The 17,291-nt window shown below is 42.2% G+C and overlaps 1 long non-coding RNA gene across 1 annotated transcript in view; it reads left to right on the forward strand.

The window, feature by feature from the left end:
• Positions 1-3,690: 3,690 nt before the first annotated feature.
• LOC122556573 (uncharacterized) overlaps positions 3,691-17,291 on the forward strand; it is a 114,585-nt gene continuing 100,984 nt past the window's right edge. Inside the window, exon 1 of the long non-coding RNA XR_015759718.1 lies at positions 3,691-4,044. This is a non-coding gene — a long non-coding RNA (uncharacterized LOC122556573). The remainder of the gene's footprint in view (positions 4,045-17,291) is intronic.

Raw genomic sequence — 17,291 nt, forward strand, 5'->3', positions numbered from 1 at the left:
TGTTTCACTGCAAGCTGCTGAGAAAAATCTCGTAGTCCACGGATTCTTCTTCTGGGGCCAGTGGCCAACCTCATTTTCCCAATCCACCTGCATATTGAAGTCCTCCATGATTATTGTGATAACATCTTTCTTAAATGCTTTTTCTATCTCCTGATTAAGTTTCTGTCCCAAATCCTGACTGGTTGGGCTGGTCTTTGAGCGGGTCGGTGCAGACTTGATGAGCTGAATGGCCTCTTTCTGCACTGTAGGGATTCTATGATTTACATAAACTGTCATTCGAAAACGTAATACACAAAGAGGTCATGGGGTTTGGGGTGATACGTTAGCAAAAATAAAATTTTAGTTAATGGTCATAAAGGAAAAAGCAGGGATGGATGAGTCATTTTCAAGTCGTTAGACTCTGTCAAGTGAAGTGTCATAAAGATCAGTGCTGGGGCCTTAACTATTTACAATCCATATTGTTGACTGAGACAAAGAGACATGGAGTAATATACTTAAGTTTGTTGAAGCTACCAAGAGTTATAGACTGGTTAGAAGGGTAGCAGGGCAATATAATAAGGAGAAATTGTTATTCAATTTGGTTGTAAGAATACAATGCAAAAGATTTGTTAAGAGTCATGAAACTAATCAATATTGATGTTCAGATAGATTTGGATGTATTCATACAAGACAGACAAAATGGTAGCATGTAGGGACAGTAAGCAATCAGAAAGGTAAGGGGCATGTTGCAAGTTAATTTGAATTTAAAATAAAGAAGTCTATAAACAATTGAATGGGATTTTGAAGAGACGACACTTGGAATACTATGCGCAATTTTGGGTTCCATATTTAAATAAGAATATACTCACAATAAAGGTGGTATAGAGGATTGTCCTATAATGCGAAGCTGCATTACTGAGCATTTAGGAGAATAAGAGGTGACCTTATTAAATATATAGGATAATGAAGAGGCTTGATATGATAGATACTGAGATATTGTTTGTTTTGATTGGCAAATCTAAAATAGGATGGCTTTTTGACAGTGACACCACAGCGATATATTTCCAAGTTATGATAATGAGGGAACTTGCAGGTGGTGGCATTCCCGTGTATCTGCTATCCTTGTCCTTTTAGATGGAAGTGGTTGTGGGTTTGGAAGGTGCTGTCTCAGGATCTTCGGTCAATTTCCACAGTGCATTGTGTAGACAGCACACACTGTTGCTACTTATCATCGGTGGTGGAGAGAGTGCATGTTTGTGGATGTGGTGCCAATAAAGCGGGCTTCTTTGTCCTGGGTGGTGTCAAACTTCTTGAGTGCTTTTGGAGCTGAACTAATTCATGCAAGTGAAGAGTATTCTATCACATTCCTGACTAGTGCCTTGTTGATAGTAGTCCAGCTTTGGGGAGTCAGGAAGTGAGTTATTTTTTGCAGTATTCCTAGCCTCTGGCCTGCTCTTGTAGCCAAAGTATTTATATGGTGAGTCCAGTTGAGTTTTTGGTCAATGGAATCCTCAAGATATTGATAACTGGGGACTCAGTGATGGGAATGCCATGGAATGTCAAGGGGCGGTACGTGGATCATTTATTATTGGAGATAGTCATTGCCTGGCATTTGTGTGATGTAAATGTTACTTTCCACTTTCAGCCCAAAACTGTTGCATTTGAAAATGGACTGTCAGTATCTGAGGAGTGGCATTGAACATTGTGCAATCATCCACGAATATCCCCACTGCTGACCTTATGATGGAGGAGTGGTCCTTGATGAAGCAGCTGAAGATGGTTGAGCCTGGGGCACTAATCTGATGTAGTGTTGAATGGTGAAGTGGGCGCAATAAACTGTATCCTATTTATACTGTTCTTAGAAATTGCCTAGTGGCCAATGTCCCAGTTTCGATTGTAGAACAGGTAGGAAGCACACAGCATCTGAATGCTGCATTTGAAGCTCAGAGTGAGATCATGGGATTCATGCTTATTGCCATGCAATCCCAGTTGATGCCTTACCAGTTCTGACTACCGCCATTGTTTCTGTGGATGCTGCTGTTACAGAGACCTTTCAGGTTTCATAGCAAATCAGCAATCCTCCTTCACTTCTCTCAATGGCAAGTGAGCTACTCTCATAAGAGCCTGGTTATTTATTTCTAATAGACAATCATGAATTTGGAAAGAAACTCTAGAGAGTATCATAGCCTACCCTGTGAATGGTAATCTTGTCCATCTTGATCCACAGCCTGGGATTGGCCTCCATGCATAAATTTGCTTCCTGGTCCCTATTCAGCCTGTAACTTCCTCTTAAACGCTTTACTACTTAAATGCCTATGGAAGACTTTTGCATTCTTTTCTTATAATAATTGCAAGTCTCTTCTCACAACATTTTGCTTTTCCAGTTCTTTTCTTAATTTTGTATATCTAGCCTGGTATTTTATTGTGTCATTCTACCAAATGTTTGTCATAAGCATATTTTGTCTCCTGCATCTTAACCTTGGGCGGCACGGGTGGCACGGTGGTTAGCACTGCTGCCTCACAGCGCTGGAGACCCGGGTTCGATTCCCGCCTCAGGCGACTGACTGTGTGGAATTTGCATGTTCTCCCCATGTCTGCGTGGGTTTCCTCCGGGTGCTCCGGTTTCCTCCCACAGTCCAAAGATGTGCAGGTCAGGTGAGTTGGCCATGCTAAATTGCCCGTAGTGTTAGGTAAAGGGGTAAATGTAGGGCAATGGGTTGGTTGCGCTTCGGCGGGTCGGTGTGGACTTGTTGGGCCGAAGGGCCTGTTTCCACACTGTAATGTAATCTAAAAAAAAACTAATCTAAAAAACCTTAAGTTGCTTTGTCATCCGAGATCTGCACTACTCGATGAGGTAATTAAACTTCTTGTCGTATGTCATCCAGGTCTTTCGGGCTACATCTTGATGGCTCTCAGTGTCACCAAAGTGTATCTCTGAAAGGCTCCCTGATCTCCCGTGTGCTAGGGACATCTCTCCTCCTGATCACCTCCACCATACAGACTTGCAATCCCAAAATTTGAAAACCTTGCCCCTTTATGCCATTTTCACTGTTTCCTAGTCTAACCTATTTCCTGCAAAACTGCCAACTCCTACTATGTCAGAAAACACATGGCACCAGGTTATAGTCCAACAGGTTTATTTGAAATCACAAACTTGCAGAGCGATGCTCCTTCGTCAGGTGAAGTGCGTCATCACAAATGAAGGAGCATCGCTCTAAAAACTTGTGTATTCAAATAAACCTGTTGTGTGATTTCTGATTTTGTCCATCCCAGTCCAATAGCAGCACCCCCACATCACAATGCCTACTACAGCCACTATTCAGGGTTATTTAAGATATGTAAGCTAACTTTAATTGGTGCTCAGTAGAATGATTTGGAGCTCCTTGGTGACATGTACAGCCTTTCAACAGTACGTTTAGTAAGTGCACTGGTGAATACTTTGAAATAACCAAGCATTATAAAGTTATAAAAACAAAAAAATACTGGGGATCACAGCGGGTCAGGTAGCATCCATGAAGAGAAAACAAGGTAACGTTGTGAATGTAGATGACTCGTCATCAGAGCTGAAATGAAGTATGGAGGGGGCAGCATTTATGCAATGGGGAGTGGGGGGTGATGGAGTGTTGGGGGGAGAAAGGATGCTGTCAAGCCGTGCAACCAATGCATAGGTTACTCACATAATTCCCAGGGATTGCTAAATTGGAATATACCTCCTGTCTTATTTAAATCTTTTTATCGATTTTTAAACTGATTTATAAACAAATTGATTTGTATTGATACAAAAGGTAGACAAATGTGGCTTTGTGTCTGAAGTCATGTGCAGCCTCGACCGTTTTTCTTACACAGGAGGGCAAAAGTGAAAGTTATGAACAGGCTGAAGAGTCGAAGTGAAAGTAAAATTTACAGTTTAGATCTGTTGGAATATTACAAGCCAGCTTTCCTATTTCGTCAGTTGCAAATTTAACACAAGATCCCTGCAAACTCTTTGGAATTTATGCAACATCGCTTTTGGAATTGTAGAGATGTGCATGTTGACGTGGACAAAGAGACATTACTCTACGTGGGGTGAGATTTGAGCTGAAATGTTTATTCCAAGTTTCCAGTGTTTTGTGCAGTGAACGTAACATGACGAGATTCCTTGTTTATTTTAATGTATGCCTAGTTATATTTCGAATTTGTGATTTGGTATTTGCTAAGCATTTTTCGAAAGTTACCGATGTTTGTTTTATTTCGTCTGGACTAAAACGGAAAAGTGAAAACTTTCGATGGGTCAGGATCCATTCCTCTTGAAAGCTAGATATCGTACATTGTTGGTGATTAGGAGTGAAGTAAAATTAAGATTCATACACAGACAGTAACACAGAAATAAGAGGGATAATGTTTTAAAAATTGCAGTTTTGGGAAAACATTTCGAAATGCGCAATTTGAACAGATTTGTATTATTTTCATGTAGATGTTATTTCCTTTCGGTTTCACTTTCTGTGTTCGATACTTCCGCACCATTTTGAGCGGGTAGATGCGATGAAGGAAGATTCCACGTCCGCCATATGACATTACAATGTCCAAGTTTCTGTGGTGAAGTCAACGGAATCATGATGCCCTCTGCCATAATGTATTATCCACCTTACTTTCTGCCATAACATGACTCCTGCAAATTTGTCACTACATGTGCGTTTGATTTTCAATCTCGTGTTTAGCTCAGGATGTGAATTTAGTCTCCACAATTATAGACTCCAGTCTCAACCTTAGTGGTCCTTCTTGTAACATATCAGGATTCCAACCTACTCTGTCACATCACCCCTGTCTGATACATAAATAAGAACTAAAATTTAATGGATGGATTTCAACTCAACATGTTTTTACTCAAATAAGTTGTGACCCAAGGAAGATCTGATTAGTTCCCAATAGGAATATGGATGGATAGTTTTTAAATGATTTGCTGACATTGGGAGGTAGGGCAGATTGGTTTCTTTTAGAATGTTCTGGGCTGTTTAATTTAGAATATTGTGGATTGACTCCATTGCTGTGGTGTGTTTTATCATATCTGTCAAAATGTGAACAGAGTTTTTGGAGCAGGTTGATGCCTATGGATTAGCCTGAAGCCTCTTCAGTGAAATGTATGCTCTAAATAAAATTATTGTTTTCAACTTTGTGGTTAAAGAACATAAATCAGGCAATGAAATACTCTCAAAGAAGAACAATACAATTGTGATAAATGGAGCTAATGAAGCATGGTGGAGTTATGTGCTTTATTTATTATCCTCTGCAGTTCTGTCTAAAATATTTATTTCATCAGTCTCCTATAGGATATCCTGTGCTGTTCATGCCTTCCTCAGTTGCGATAGTAGCTACTCATCGATCTCAGTATAAATGGAAAGTTTTTGTGCAGCTGCAAGGAATAATTGGTTCAGATGTTCCTTCGTTTTCAGTATTGCTGCTCAACATGTCTGGGGTACAGAATTTTAGCACTGTGAAAGTACCATATGAAAAACTAAATTCAAAATCCTGAAATCCCTCCCTAATGGAATTGGGGTTCTATCTGCAGCATATGAACTGCAGCAGTACAAGAAGCCAACTCTCTATTAACTTCTCAAGACCAATCAGGGATGGGCAATAAATTCTGGCCCAGCCAACAATGCTGACATTATACATAAAAAGATTATGTATAATGAGGCCAAGCTGAGGAGCACCTTAGGCCAGTGTCCTAAGGCTCAAACATCATCAGCTACTTTATCAAAACTTGAAAGGATTCAGAAAAGATTTACAAGGATGTTGCTAGGGTTGGAGGATTTGAGCTATAGAGAGAAGCTAAACAGGCTAGGGCTGTTTTCCCTGGAGCGTCAAAGGTTGAAGGGTAACCTTATAGAGGTTTACAAATCATGAGGGGCAAGGATAGGGTAAATAGACAAAGTCTTTTCCCTGGGGTCGGGGACTAGGTTTAGGGTGAGAGGAGAAAGATAGAAAAGAGACCTAAGGGGCAACCTTTTCACACAGAGGTGGTATGTGTATGGAATGAGCTGCCAGAGGAAGTGGTGGAGGCTGGTACAATTGCAACATTTAAGAGGCATTTGGATGGGTATATGAATAGGAAGGGTTTGGAGGGATATGGGCCAGGTGCTGGCAGGTGGACTAGATTGGGTTGGGATATCTGGTCGGCATGGACGGGTTGGACCGAAGGGTCTGTTTCCATGCTGTACATCTCTATGAGTCTATGTAAAAAGTGGTGGATCTTGGGAAACATACGAATGTCATGAATATTCTTCACATTTATCAATGACTTGGGTAAAGGCTCACGGAGTTGTTTTTGTAAATAGTACTGAGCTAGGTGTCACAGACGTTGGTCAAATGATTGTAAGTTACAAACGGTTTTGCATGGATGGGTTGGACTGAAAGGTCTGTTTCCATGCTGTACATCTGTATGACTCTATGACTGTATGGCCTTTATTCCATCATTAAGTAAGGATTGTTTGAGGGTCCTGAAAGAGGTGGAGGGAGAAATAGCAAGTGCACTTGTGGTACTTTTCCAAACTTCGCTAGACTCTGGGGAGGTTCCAGATTTTGGATTAGTGGTGCTGGAAGAGCACAGCAGTTCAGGCAGCATCCAAGGAGCAGCAAAATCAACGTTTCGGGCAAAAGCCCTTCATCAGGAATAAAGGCAGAGAGCCTGAAGCATGGAGAGATAAACTAGAGGAGGGCGGGGGTGGGGAGAAAGTAGCATGGAGTACAATAGGTGAATGGGGGAGGGGATGAAGGTGATAGGTCAGGGAGGAGGGTGGAGTGGATAGGTGGAAAAGAAGATAGGCAGGTAGGACAAGTCATGGAGACAGTGCTGAGCTGGAAGTTTGGAACTAGGGTGAGGTGGGGGAAGGGGAAATGAGGAAACTGTTGAAGTCCACATTGATGCCCTGGGGTTGAAGTGTTCCGAGGCGGAAGATGAGGCCTTCTTCCTCCAGGCATCTGATGGTGAGGGAGCAGCGGTGAAGGAGGCCCAGGACCTCCATGTCCTCGGCAGAGTGGGAGGGAGAGTTGAAATGTTGGGCCACGGGGCGGTGTGGTTGATTGTCGTGGGTGTCCCGGAGATGTTCCCTAAAGCGGTCTGCTAGGAGGCGTCCAGTCTCCCCAATGTAGAGGAGACCGAGGTTCCAGCAGATTTGGAAACAGCAAATGTGACGCCACTGTTTAAAAAGGGAGGTAGACAAAAAATGGGGAATTATAGACTGGATAGCTTCATTTCTGTAGTGGGGAAGATGCTTGAGCCTATTATCAAGAAATAACAAGGCATCTCGATAGAAATTCTCCCATTGGGCAGACATGGGTTCATGAAGGGCAGGTCATGCTTCACTAATCTTTTGAAATTCTATGAAGACATTATGAACACGGTGGACAATGGGGACTCAGTAGATGTGGTGTACTTAGATTTCCAAAAGGCCTTAAACAAGGTGATGCACAAAAGGCTGCTGCATAAGACAAAAATGCAAGGCATTATGGGTAAAGTATTAGCATGGATAGAGGATTGATTGAATAACAGCAAGCAGAGTGGGAATTAAATGAGTGCTATTCTGGCTGGCAATCAGTAACTAGTGGTGTGCCTCAAGGACCAGTGTTGTGACCGCAATTATTCTCAACTTTCATAGATGATTTGGAGTTGGGGATGATGTGTAGTGTATTGTGTCAAAGTTTGCAGATGACACTAAAATGTGTGTCAGAGCAAAATGTGTAGAGGACTGTGAAACTTTTCAGAGGAACATAGATACTTTAAATGAGTGGGCAAAGGTCTGGCAGATGGAATACAATGTTAGTAAATGTGAAGTCATCCATTTTGGTAGGAGTAACAGTAAAAAGGATTATTACTTGAATGGTAAAAAGTTGCAGCATGCTGCTGTGCCAAGGGACCTGGGTGTCCTTGTGCATGAATCACAGAGGATTGGTCTGCAGGTACAACAGGTAATTAGGAAGGCAAATGAGATTGAGTTTCAAAGCAGGGAGGCCGTGTTGCAGCTGTATAGAGTGTTGGTGAGGCCACACCTGGCGTACTGTGTGCAGTTTTGGTCTCCTTCCTTGAGAAACGATGTACTGGCACTAGAGGAGATACAGAGGAGGTTCACAAAGTTGATTCCAGAGTTGAGGGGGTTGGAATATGAGGAGGAACTGAGTAGACTTGGATTATATTCATTGGAATTTAGAAGAATGAGGGAGGATCTTAGAGAAACATTTAAAATTATGAAGGGAATAGATAAGATAAGTGTGGAGAGGATGCTTCCACTGGCAAGTGAAACGAGGGCAAGAAGGCATAGCCTCAAAATTAGGGGGAGCAGATTCGCCCAGAGGGTTGTGAATCTATGGAATTCCCTACCCAGTGAAGTAGTTGATAGTATTTCAGTAAATATTCTTAAGGCTATGATAAATTGTTTTTGAACAATAAAGGAATTAAGGGTTATGGTGAGAGGGCAGATACGTGGAGCTGAGGCCACAAAAAGATCAGCCATGATCTGATTGAATGGCAGAGCAGTCTCACAGGGCCAGATGGCCTACTCCTGCTCCTAGTTCTTATGTTCGTATGTTCAAATTACTCAGAAATCAGATTTGTTTGAAATTCTTTAGACCATGATTAGTCTATTCCGAATGCAGTAACCAAACACTGGGGACTTAGAGGTAGACATTATTTACTTTAGCAAAACATTTGATAAGGTTCTGCCTGGTAGACTAATTAGTAAAGTTAGGTCACATGGAACTCAGGGAAAGCTTGCCAATTGGATACAGAATTGGCATTACTGTAGGAGATAGAGGGTGACAGTGGAAGGTTGCTTTTCAGACTCGAGGCCTGTGACCAGCAGTCTTCCATTGGGATTGATACTGGGTCTAGTTTTGTTTTTCATTTATATAAATAATTTGGATGAGAATTTAGGAGGCATGGTAAACAAGCTTTAGATGATACCAAAATTGGCCAGTGAAGAAAGTTCTCTAAGAACTGCTGCCTCACAGCGCCAGAGACCCGGATTCAATTCCCACCTCAGGTAACTGTCTGTGTGGAGTTTGCACATTCTCCCCGTGTCTGCGTGGGTTTCTTCCGGGTGCTCAGGTTTCCTCCCACAGTCCAAAAATGTGCAGGTTAGGTGAATTGGCCGTGCTAAATTGCCCATAGTATTAGGTGAAGGGATAAATGGAAGGGAATGGGTCTGGGTGGATTGCTCTTCGGAGGGTCGGTGTGGACTTCTTGGGCCAAAGGGCCTGTTTCCACACTGTAAGTAATCTAATCTAATCTAATCAAGATTACAAGGAGAACTTGATCAATTGGGTGAATTGACTGAGGATCTGAAAATGGAGTTTAATTTGGATAAATGCAAGGTATTGCATTTTGGTAATAAAACCAAGGACTGAATTTATACAATTAATGGTAGAACCCTGTATAGTGTTGTAGAACAGAGAGACCTGGGGTTCAGGTACATACTTCTTTGAAATTTCCATCAGAGGTAGACAAGGTGGTTAAGAAGGCATTAGCATGCTTGCCTTCATTAGACAGATCTTTGAGTATAGGAGTTGGGACATAATGTTGAGATTGTTCAGGATGTTGGTGAGGCCTCTACTGGTGTACTGTGTACAGTTCTGATTGCCCTGTTAAAGAAAGGATATTATTAAGTTGGAGGGGGTTCAGAAAAGATTTACCAGGATGTTGCTAGGAAGAGAGAGTCTGAGATGTAAAGATAGACTGGTTAGGTTGATAACATTTTCACTGGAGTGTAGGAGGTTGAGGGGTGACCTTATTGAGGTTTTAAAAATCATGAAGTACATAGATACGCTAAATGACAAGAGGCATTTGCCTAGAGTGGGAAGTTCAAAGTTTTGGGGCATATTTTTAAGGTGAGCAGAGAAAGATTTAAAAAGGACATGGGGGGCAACATTTTTTGCACAGAGAGTGGTTCGTGTTTGGAATGAACATCCAGAAAAAATGGTGAATGCAGATACAATGACAATGTTTAAAAGACATTTGGACAAGTTCATGAACAGGAAAGGTTTGGATGGATATGGGCCAGGAGCAGGCAGGTGGGACTAGTTTAGTTGGGAACATTGTTGGTGTGGGCTGGTTGGTCCACAGGGTCTGTTTCCATTTGTGATTTTGGAGAAAATTTGTAGCTCAGGTTGTGAATCAGATTGTAAGTTTGCTCGTTGAGCTGGTAGATTTATTCTCAGATGTTTCATCACCATGTTAGGTAACATCATCAGTGAACCTGTAGTGAAGCATTGGTGTTCTGTCCTGCTTGCTAGTCATCCGTCTTGGTTTGTTGTGGTAGATGATATCATTTCCAGTTCTGTTTCTGAGAATGGGGTCTAAATCTATATGTTTGCCAATGGAGTTCCAGTTTGAAAACAAAGACATGCATGAGAATTCCTGAAGGCCTGGTATTCAAAATGGAATTCCATTAACAAACATATAGCTTTGGACCTCATTTACTAACCTCTCAGAAACATAACAGGAAATGATATCACCTCTCACAACAAACCAAGACAGATAAATAGCAAGTGGGACAGAACACCAATGCTTCACCAGAGGCTCACCGATGATGTTACCTCACATGGTGATGAAACGTATGAGAACAAATCCACCAGCTCAGTGAGTAAACTTACATCCTGGTCTGTTTCCATGCTGTATGACTCGATAACTTTATCAGATCTAGCCAACATTAAGGCTTGGGTTGATAAGTGGCAAGAAATATTTGAATCACACATGCTCGGCAGTGATAGTCTTAACTAGGGAAGTCACGTAAGTTCTGTGCTTAAAGAACAAATGAGATGGCTGAGTGTTCTGTATTGAGTAACTTAGCTTATAATTTCATAAAGCCTGTCTATTATATACAAGGCAGAAGCCAGAACTATGATGGAATACTTTCCACTTTGCTGGATGAGAACAATTCTAATAATACACACACAATTTAACACGATCCAGAAGAAAATCCATTCAATTGACAACCTATTTACCACCTTAAACATTCACTCCATTTATCATCACACACTGTGGCTGCAACTTGTATCATTTACTGCAGGAACTCAGCCAGGATCCTTTAACTGCATCTTTCACACCCATAATGTTTATCATCTAGCAGGACAAGGGCTGCAGAAATCTGTGAATACCACTACCTAGAGTTCTTCCTCCAATACACTTTATTCTGACTTGTAAATATATCATTCAGTCGGAATTCCGGAACTGCCACCCAGACTACAGAGGTTGAAGAAGGTAACTCATTACTACTGTCAAAAGCATCTCACTATGGGCAAATGCTGACCTTGCCAGTGACACACACATCCCCTGAAGAATGAACAAACTTTTATGGAATTGGAAATCTCTGTATAGATTATCACAATAATTGATTTGGTCAGTTGTAACTACTAGAATTGTTTGTGGCTTGTGATGTTTCTCAGTCTTCCTATATTTGGATGGCTTGTAGTGAGGCTTGGAATTTGTAGAGCAAAGGTTCTGTTAGTTCCTGAAATTTGGTAAGCTTAGTCAAAGAGGTTTTGCCAGACTGAGAAACAAAAATGTTTAGTTGTGAATATTCTAAATGAATGATGTGGTCAAATATAGAACATAGAACATAGAAGAATACAGCGCAGTACAGGCCCTTCGGCCCTCGATGTTGCGCCGATCCAAGCCCACCTAACCTACACTAGCCCACTATCCTCCATATGTTTTAGGAGTTTGAAGAGGAGAAGAGGTGTACAAATGGAATACCAGAGTTTGGATCCTGGACAGTTAATGACAATTTTTAATGCAAATAATAGTAATGATTTTGAATTGTTAAATTGATTAGATACTCAATGCTGAAGAGAGAAAAAATATTATACCATGTGAAAATCCAGCATAACTTTGAACACCTGAGTCAGATGCATAGTTAATCTCCATGCCTTAAAAGAAGTGCCCAAGGTTCTCTGTTGCCTGCTCATAACTAAGATTACTTATTCCTAACTGTTATCCCAAGATTCTGATACATACAATCTCAATGGTGTTGACATCGTCCTATATTAGAATTGCAAAACAGTGAAGCATTTACTGCCATAACCAGTAAGTTGTCTAGAGTCAGCATTACTATGTGTTTGCACTTGATACTTTCGTCTTATTTTTGCTGTTGTTATGATTTACAGAAAGGCATATCCAAGGATTCCAAATTACTTCTGCACTCTGTTGCAAAATAAACCAAATTGCTGCCACACAAAGACTGATTCCCCACGTGCCATAAAATCAGAGGTTAAAATGTCCTTGTCCTGCATATGTTGCTCCTCACTAGGATATCCAGATTCTGGATCAGTGGTGCTGGAAGAGCACAGCAATTCAGGCAGCATCCGAGGACAGGCAAAATCGACATTTCGGGCAAAAGCCCTTCATCAGGAATAAAGGCAGAGAGCCTGAAGCGTGGAGAGATAAGCTAGAGGAGGGTGGGGGTGGGGAGAGAGTGGCATAGAGTACAATAGGTCAGTGGGGAAGGAGATGAAGGTGATAGGTCAGGGAGGAGAGGGTGGAGTGGATAGGTGGAAAAGGAGCTGGGCAGGTCGGACAAGTCCGGACAGGTCAGGGGATCGAGTTTCTGGAGGTTAGAAGCTAGGATGAGGTGGGGGAAGGGGAAATGAGGAAACTGTTGAAATCCACATTGATGCCCTGGGGTTGAAGTGTTCCGAGGCGGAAGATGAGGCGTTCTTCCTCCAGGCGTCTGGTGGTGAGGGAGCGGCGGTGGAGGAGGCCCAGCACCTCCATGTCCTCGGCAGAGTGGGAGGGGGAGTTGAAATGTTGAGCCACAGGGCGGTGTGGTTGATTGGTGCGGGTGTCTCGGAGATGTTCCCTAAAGCGCTCTGCTAGGAGGCGTCCAGTCTCCCCAATGTAGAGGAGACCGCATCGGGAGCAACGGATACAATAGATGATATTAGTGGATGTGCAGGTAAAACTTTGATGGATGTGGAAAGCTCCTTTGGGGCCTTGGATGGAGGTGAGGGAGGAGGTGTGGGCCGCACAGTGTAAATGTACGGAATAACCATAGTGCCTGTCAATGGGAGACACTGACTGAAAATCACATGAATAGCACTGCATTTACAAAGTGTGTTCTTCCAGGTAAATGTAATTCTCAATTTATTTTCAGCTTTGAAACCCTGATGTGGCCTTAATAACTTTACTTAACAATCAATACTAGCGGTGAGAATTGAATAGCTGTAAATTCTGCTTTCCTCAAAAAATAAAAAATGTTGAAGTTATCTGTCTGTGATCCCCATCAATAAAACTTGGATGTCTGTCCAACTGTTATTTGGTTTGGATTATAACCATTGTTTAAAAAACATCTCAAGTAGCAAAATGCTTCATGTTTTCTTTCTAAGTGGAATTATTTATATTGGGAAGATTGTCCATACTATAATATATTTGAGACGTTCCATTACAACTTTATCAAAATGACAAAAATATATGCTAATGCAATTGTTAAATTCTACCACTAATTTTTAATCTGCACTAGATAGCAAAGCTTATTCTTGAGGTGGCACTTCACTTTCTGTAGCAACATATTTGTCTTTGTCAGCAAAAGCTTGCCATTTCAGACTATTTTCTATGAACAAAGTAGGAGTTTTCCAAGAAACTGACAAGTCATAACTCTGATGCAATGTACAATTCTGTTGTACACATTCATTTACTACAAATTGCAGTCCTGGAAGTAAATTTCAACAGTATGCGTTACTGCAAGAATTTCACATATTCCTCTAAAACTTTTAACTGTTTCATTAAATTTTAGAGTAAGAATTTAATCAAAATGCAGTAAAGAAGGCATAGCTCACTGCTCTGTAAATGTTGGTCTTGATTTTACAGGACTCTAACCCTCAGCTATAAATGTGGTAGTGATCCCAATTGGACTTTAAAGGCAGAATTTTGCTGATTTTAATGAGACAGAAATAGAGACAGGTGAAGAAGATTAGATTAGATTAGATTACTTACAGTGTGGAAACAGGCCCTTCGGCCCAAGAAGTCCACACTGCCCCGCCGAAGCGCAAACCACCCATACCCCTACATTTACCCCTTACCTAATACTACGGGCAATTTAGCATGGCCAATTCACCTGATCTGCACATCTTTGGACTGTGGGAGGAAACCGGAGCACCCGGAGGAAACCCACGCAGACATGGGGAGAATGTGCAAACTCCAGACATTCAGTCGCCTGAGGCGGGAATTGAACCCGGGTCTCTAGCACATGTCCACTGGGCACTTGCTTTTAAACACAAAATCAGGCCATTTGCCTGACGGATAAAATTCATCTGAAAGAGTTATAGACAGGTTAACTGTGTGAGAAAAAGTTGGCTTATTGAGTATAATGTGGAAAAATGTGAGGTTATCCACTTTGGTAGGAACAATAGAGGAACTAAATATTCAAAGTTTGTGAGAAGATTTGTAGCTCGGGTGCTCATTGTTGTGGTTGTGTTCGCCGAGCTGGGAATTTGTGTTGCAGACGTTTCGTCCCATCTAGGTGACATCCTCAGTGCTTGGGAGCCTCCTTTGAAGCGCTTCTGTGATCTTTCCTCTGGCATTTGTAGTGGTTTGAATCTGCCGCTTCCGGTTGTCAGTTCCAGCTGTCCGTTGCAGTGGTCTGTATATTGAGTCCAGGTCGATGTGCTTATTGATTGAGTCTGTGGATGAGTGCCATGCCTCCAGGAATTCTCTGGCTGTTCTCTGTTTGGCTTGTCCTATAATAGTAGTGCTGTCCCAGTCAATTTCATGTTGTTTGTCATCTGCATGTGTGGCTACTAAGGATAGCTGGTCGTGTCGTTTCGTGGCTAGTTGGTGTTCATGGATACAGATCGTTAGCTGTCTTCCTGTTTGTCCTGTGTAGTGTTTTGTGCAGTCCTTGCATGGGATTTTGTACACTACATTGGTTTTGCTCATGCTGGGTATCGGGTCCTTCGTTCTGGTGAGTTGTTTTCTGAGAGTGGCTGTTGGTTTGTGTGCTGTTATGAGTCCTTAGTGGTCACAGTAGTCTGGCTGTCAGTTCGGAAATGCTCTTGATGTATGGTAGTGTGGCTAGTCCTTTGGGTTGTGGCATGTCCTCATTCTGTTGTCTTTCCCTTAGGCATCTGTTGATGAAATTGCGGGGGTATCCGTTTTTGGTGAATACATTGTAGAGGTGTTCTTCTTCCTCTTTTTGCAGGTCTGGTGTACTGCAGTGTGTTGTGGCCCTTTTGAACAGTGTCTTGATGCAACGTCTTTTGTGTGTGTTGGGGTGGTTGCTTTCATAGTTTAGAACTTGGTCTGTGTCTATGGCTTTCCTGTATACCTTTGTGGTGGATTCTCCGTTCGGTGTTCTCTGTACCATCACATCTAGGAATGGGAGTTGGTTGTCCTTTTCTTCCTCTCTCGTGAATCAGATTCCTGTGAGTGTGGCGTTGATGATCCGGTGTATGTTCTCTATTTCTGTGTTTTTAATGATTACAAAGGTATCATTTACATATCTGACCCAGAGTTTGGGTTGAATTTGCGGTAAGACTGTTTGTTCTAACCTTTGCATTACCGCTTCTGCTTTGAGTCCAGAGATGGGTGAGCCCATGGGTGTGCTGTTGATTTGTTCATATATTTGGCTATTGAATGTGAAGTGTGTTGTGAGGCACAGGTCCAGTAGTTTGAGTATGCCGTCTTTGTTGTTAGGTTCAATGTCCTGTTGTCTGTTCTGTATGTCCAGCAGGTTGGCTATTGTTTCTCTGGCTAGGGTTTTGTCGATAGAGGTGAACAGTGCCATTACCTCAATTGAGACCATGGTTTCTTCCTTGTCTATGTGTATATTTCTGATGATGCCCAAGAATTCCTGTGTTGATTGTATAGAGTGTTTGGATCCGCTGACCAGGTGTTTCAGTTTCTGCTGCAGTTCTTTAGCCAGTTTGTGTGATGGTGTCCCTGGTAGTGATACTATGGGTCTGAGTGGGATGTCTGCTTTGTGCACTTTAGGTAGTCCATAGAATCTGGGGGTGTTGTTGCTTTCAGGTTTCATTCTTTGTAGGTCAAACCTGCTTCTCTGTCCATTAACCACAAAGGTATACAGGAAAGCCACACACACAGACCAAGCCCTAAACTATGAAAGCAACTACCCCAACACACACAAAAGGCGTTGCATCAAGACATTGTTCAAAAGGGCCACAACACACTGCAGCACACCAGAACTGCAAAAAGAGGAAGAAGAACACCTCTACAATGTATTCGCCAAAAACGGATATCCCCGCAATTTCATCAACAGATGCCTAAGGGAAAGACAACGGAACGAGGACATGCCACGACCCAAAGGACTAGCCACACTACCATACATCAGGAGCATTTCCGAACTGACAGCCAGACTACTGCGAACACTAAGGACTCATAACAGCACACAAACCAACAGCCACTCTCAGACAACAACTCACCAGAACGAAGGACCCGATACCCAGCATGAGCAAAACCAATGTAGTGTACAAAATCCCATGCAAGGACTGCACAAAACACTACATAGGACAAACAGGAAGACAGCTAATGATCCGTATCCATGAACACCAACTAGCCACGAAACGACACGACCAGCTATCCTTAGTAGCCACACACGCAGATGACAAGCAACATGAATTCGACTGGGACAACACTACTATTATAGGACAAGCCAAACAGAGAACAGCCAGGGAATTCCTCGAGGCATGGCACTCCTCCACAGATTCAATCAATAAGCACATCGACCTGGACCCAATATACCGACCACTGCAGTGGACAGCTGGAACTGACAACCGGAAGCGGCAGATTCAAACCACTACAAATGCCGGAGGAAAGATCACAGAAGCGCTTCATAGGAGGCTCCCAAGCACTGAGGATGTCACCTAGACAGGGGACGAAACGTCTGCAACACAAATTCCCAGCTCGGCAAACACAACCACAACAAACTAAATATTATTTAACTGTTGAAAGAACATGCATGAAATCAAAAAGTTAACATTCAGGTACAGGAAGTAGTTAGGAAGACAAATGGAATGTTGACCTTTACTACAGGAAATACAAAAGACTTGCTACCACTGCGCAGGGCACTTTGTGATCACACCAAGAATACTATGTACAATTTTGTTCTGCTTGTTTAAGGAGGGAATATTTGCATTGAAGGCGTTAAAATAAGTTTCCCTAGGTTAATTGTTAAGATTAGGGAATTGTTTTATGTGAAAGGTTGAACAGTTTGGGCCTGTAATTCTTGGAGTCAGGTGGAATGAGTTGTGAATTTAATGAATGAGTGTGATCCTACTGAGGAGGCTTGACAGCTTGGATGCTGAGAGACTAGCGGATATTGGTTCAGAAT

Source organism: Chiloscyllium plagiosum, unplaced genomic scaffold (genome assembly GCF_037043375.1).
Source record: "Chiloscyllium plagiosum isolate Xiang-an unplaced genomic scaffold, Cpla_swu_hap1 HiC_scaffold_16, whole genome shotgun sequence".
Taxonomy (NCBI): Eukaryota; Metazoa; Chordata; class Chondrichthyes; order Orectolobiformes; family Hemiscylliidae; genus Chiloscyllium; species Chiloscyllium plagiosum.